The 5,118-nt window shown below is 39.3% G+C and overlaps 1 non-coding gene across 1 annotated transcript; it reads right to left on the bottom strand.

Moving 5' to 3' along the window:
* Nucleotides 1–1,034: 1,034 nt before the first annotated feature.
* On the bottom strand, nucleotides 1,035–1,123 carry LOC136221382 (small nucleolar RNA snoR114). Its single transcript, XR_010685147.1, has one exon. It is a non-coding gene; the product is annotated as a small nucleolar RNA snoR114 (small nucleolar RNA).
* Nucleotides 1,124–5,118: the final 3,995 nt, after the last annotated feature.

The raw sequence follows: 5,118 nt of genomic DNA, 5'->3' as shown, positions 1-5,118 counted from the left end.
GTGGAGGAATGCAGATATCTTTGGAGAAGGAGCAGTTACCTTGCCTAATTTGATTGCCCATTTTTCTAAAAAAATCAATACAATTATTGAAAGCTTTAAGGAGGAGGGTTTACCTTTTACTAGCCAAAGGAAGGAGGTTCAGTTATTAAGTTGGAGCAAGTCCGGGGAAGGGACTGTGAAGTTAAATACTGATGGCTCTTGTCTTTCAGATGGTAGGATCGCGGTTGGTGGAGTCTTGAGAGACGCTGGAGGTGTTTGGGTGTCTGGCTTTGCTCAGAACCTAGGAGTGGGTTCTTCCTTCACTGCTGAGCTCTAGGGAATATTCTCTGGGCTTAGGCTCGCTAAGAACCTGGGCTTAAAAAGGTTGATTGTGGAATCTGACAACCTTGAAGCTATTAAAATTATCTCTGATAATAAAACCATTTGTTTAGGCAGCCAAAATTTACTAAAAGGGATCAAAAGGTTATGTTCCTCCTTCGATACCATCAATTTTGGGCATGTCTTTAGAGAGCAGAACAGGGTTGCTGACCGTCTTGCTGCTGAGGGCCAAGAGAGGATGCTTAGTGTCTCTACCTTCTCGTCGCCTCCGGACTTCCTTTATTTTTTGATTTTTGCTGATCAAGTTGGGGTTAGCTTTCCCAGGCTAATCCCGGGTTAATTTTTCTGGTTTTTTGTTTTTTCTTTCCTTTACCTACCGAAAAAAAATTAGGATTTTTACATTAATACTAAACTTCTTCTTTTTTTATCATAAATAAGGATAAACTTAAAAAATCATTACTAAAAATGTATTGATAATACAAAATGACATATAAAAAATAATAAATTATAAAACTTAAAACGACATATAATTAAACATGGAGAGAGAATAATTGGAAAATTAATTAACATGAATTTTGTAGTAGAATTAAAACATAAAAAGGAAATAGATTTTAGCATTGTCTTATATAATAAATGAAATAATGCAATATAATAAGGAAAATAAATTATTTATATTATATTAATGTAATAAGAAAAAGAAAAGAAAAGAAAAGGGGAAGCTCAGAATCACCTATTCTCATATGGAAATGACATGGTGTTTGATGGACCCCATCAATCTTATTAGGCGTTTATTTCATCATGGCTGCAAACGAAATGGACCAGCCAGGAATCGAACCCGGTACAGACTTCATCATGGCTGCAAACAAAATGCACAAGTCGGGAATCGAACCTGGGTCTATACCGTGGCAGGGTACTATTCTACCACTAGACCACTGGTGCTTATTTATTAATTTTTCTTTATGTTATTTTAAATATCCTTTATATCAGTCCGACATGCTTTTCACTCCCACATAATATGTACGAAAGTTTTATTTATTCTGTGCGTCCACTAACTATCTACCCTTACCAACTCTTTCAAATCGGGTTTATAAAAAAAAACTCTTTCAAATCGGACAACTATAACACATGGTTTTCATTTTTTAAAGAAAAGAATATATCCACCATGGATTATCTAGATAACTACCTTGGTATAGAGGTTCTCTTTAATCCAAAGGCCCCTTTTCATAATTCGCAATCGCGTATCCCGCAACCACAGATTGCTTCGATTTCACTGGATCTTTTGACAAAGCCTAATTTGGAGGTGCAGGGCAGGTCATTTGCGAAGGTCCTTGCTGAGAATCTGGATCCGACTCCTTGCTCGTCTGCTGTGATTTCTGATATTGGCGGTCTTCGGTCGGTTAGAATTTCTCAATCTGCCTATGATAGGCGTGCGGCCCTTTACTCCTCATCTCTGATTGGCAGGTTAATCTTAAACAAATGAGATGCCCCATGGAAGGTTCTTTCTCTTAAGGAAACTTTAACAAAGGTTTGGGGTTTGAAGGATTCTTGGCGACTGATATCTATCGGGAGAGGCTTTTTTCATGTGGTTTTGGGATCCCAGGAGATCAAGAATCAGTTGCTAGCGCGGGGCATTATCAATACTAAGCCAGGTACTTTCCGTTTGCAACCATGGGTTCCGGACTTTGACCCCTATACTGAGAAGTCTACAAATGCTCAGGTTTGGGTTAGATTATATTCTCTTCCGTGGGAGTATTGGGATCCTCAAATTCTTTCGGATATTTCAAAGGGTATTGGAGAGCTTATATGATTTGATAATACCACTCTTGAAGGTGAGTTTGGTCATTATGCTAGAATGTTAATTGATGTGGATTAGATGAATGAGCTTCCTGTTAAAATGGGTATTGAGAGAGAAGGAAAACAAATTTGGATAGATGTGGTGTATGAGAGATTACCAAGGTTCTGTAAAGTTTGTTCAAACATTGGCCACATGGCTTATGACTGCAGGAAAAATAAAAAACCACTGGAAAAGGTTTTATAGGCTCCGATTATTGAAAGAAACCATACAATGGTTTCACAGGAGAGGAAGTTTGTGAAAAAGTCTAATGCAATTCAGACCGAGGTGCTTGTTCAACATGCCACTTCAGGGATTGTTTCTGAGCTTAGGCCTCCTATTGATACTGGTTGTGTGGTGGAGGTTGTTCTACCTGGCAACCCGCAACTTAGGAAGGAGGATGAATATAGTTGTGATAAAACTGATAGGCCGGATTCACCTGGAATGGACAATATTCTCACTAGATATGAGGGAGCTGATTCAACATCTGAATCATCATCCCGTACTAAATCCTGGGCTGATATGGCAGAGGAGGATGACAATAGCTGGAACACAGTTAGCACTAAGAAAGTAAGGGAGAGGGAAAAAATTATGACAACAACAGAGAATTTTCCAGCTCGAAACAAACGAGCCAGTAAACCTCCGGTCCGTTTTAAATGATCTTTCTTTACTGGAATTGTAGGGGTATTCTTAATAGGGATACTCAGGGTTACTTGCATCGTTTGTGTTCTCTTCATAAACCAGATTTTCTTTGTTTAGCTGAGCCTATGGTGGAGTTCAGTTCTGTTAATGAGGCCTTCTGGAGAAGGCTTGATTTATCTTTAATTGCTATGAACAATAAGGAGCTTCCAACTCTATGGGTTTTTGCAAAGATTAATTCTTCCATGGTTTCAATATTTGTTTCAGACATGAACAGTTTGTTATTCTGAGTTTGTCTAATTTAAATAATTTTGTCTGCTTTGTTTACGGGAGCGTTTGGGCAAATAGACGTTTCAATATGTTTGATGATATTTTGGCTCATCAAAATAGGTTGAATGGGCATTGGGTGCTTCTTGGAGATTTTAATTCTGTCCTTGGATCTCATGAGAAATCGGGACGGGCTCCTGCTTTGCGTCCTTGTAGGGAGTTTCATGATTTTATTGATTCTGGTTCTTTTGTTGATGGTCCTACTCATGGGGCCTTCTTTACTTGGTCTAATGGCAGGTATGGCTCTGCGCGGGTTGAATGTCAGCTGGATAGAGTTTTATTATCTGTTTTATTCTCGGACTTCTGGGAATCGATTTGCAGTTTGGCTTTGTCGCGGCATCACTCTGACCATTGCCCTTTGATTTTTAGCTGCTCCAAGGGGAATCGCCCTATCTCTAGATTTAGATTTCAGTCTATGTGGATTCTGCATCCGGGGATTAGGGAGGTGATTGCTGATTTTTGGAATGGAATGCAACCTCCTATACAAGCTTTACGCGATAAACTCAGGCGACTTCGACCGGTGCTCCGTCACTGGAATAAAGTGGTTTTTGGTAACATTGATATGTATCTCACTGATGCTGAGACGGATCTAGCCCGTTTGCAGGCAGAAATCTCTGAGAATGTGTTTACTCCTGAACTACATCATGAGGAGATGAATGCTCATGCACACTTGGATAATATTTTGCATAGAAAGGAGGCCTTTTTGCGTGACAAGAGCAAAGTTAGATGGCTTAAGGAGGGAGATCAAAATACTAGCTTCTTCTATCGTATGGCATCTATTCGAGCTGCTGCCTCTAGGATTTCGGTGCTTCAAATTAAGGATGAGCTGGTCTTTAATCCGAATCAAATTGGGACACATATTGCTGAATTTTATTCAAGTCTTTTTAAAAATGATGAGGTCTTGCCGCAAAATTATGATCTAGTTTATGAGGTTGTTCCACATCTTTTCTCTAACTTGGATAATGATTTGCTTACTCATTGCCCGGATATGAATGAAGTTTGTATGGCAGTCTTTGCAATGGATAGCAGTAGTTCTCATGGACCTGATGGGTTTTCTGGGGTCTTTTTTCAGTGTTTCTGGGATATTGTTGGTGCTGATGTGTTTGCTGTTGTCAAAAGCTTCTTTATGAGTGGCATGATACATCATGGCCTGTGCTCCAGCATTATGGTCCTTATCCCGAAGGTGGAGGGTGCGATATCTATTGATCGGTATAAGCCTATTGCAATGAGCAACTTTAGTTATAAAATAATTGCAAAAATTTTGGCTGATAGACTCGCTTTTATTGCATCTCGCATTGTTTCTCAGAATCAATTTGGATTTATTCCTAGACAAAGTATTCACCAATGCATTTCGCTTGCTTCTGAAGGCACTAATATGCTTCGTAAAAAGTGTTTTGGATGGAACTTAGCCTTGAAGGTTGACATCAGGAAAGCTTTTGACACTTTAAATTGGAATTTTTTACTTGCCGTGATGGACGCTTTTGGTTTCTCTATTCAATTCAGAGACTGTATTCTGAATGTTTTATCTGCATCTCGGATTTCAATTTTGAATAATGGATCCATTAGTGGATATTTCAGATGTTCAAGAGGGGTTCGACAAGGCGATCTGCTGTCTCCTATATTGTTTGGTATTGTCGAGGACTTTCTTAGCCGTTGGTTGCTTCACCTCGTGGATACTGGGCGACTTGCTCCAATGCAATATACTTCTACAAAGGTGTTTCCGACTCATTTATTTTATGCTGATGACATTCTTCTCTTCTGCAGGGCCTCTTCGGGTAATCTAGCTGTTATTAAGGGTGTATTTGAGTTGTATGGATCTATCTCGGGTCAGTGTGTTAGTTGGAACAAATCTGAATTATTTCTGGGCACCTTTGTTTCTTCTCGACGTGGCAATCGTCTTGCTGATATTATTGGTATTCGTCAAGGGTCTGTTCCATTTCGCTATCTTGGAGTCCATTTGTTTTTTGGTTTACCAAAGACACGATATCTGACTAGTTTGATGG

Source organism: Euphorbia lathyris, chromosome 2 (genome assembly GCF_963576675.1).
Source record: "Euphorbia lathyris chromosome 2, ddEupLath1.1, whole genome shotgun sequence".
Lineage (NCBI taxonomy): Eukaryota > Viridiplantae > Streptophyta > Magnoliopsida > Malpighiales > Euphorbiaceae > Euphorbia > Euphorbia lathyris.
This window is presented reverse-complemented; position numbering and strand designations above follow the sequence as displayed.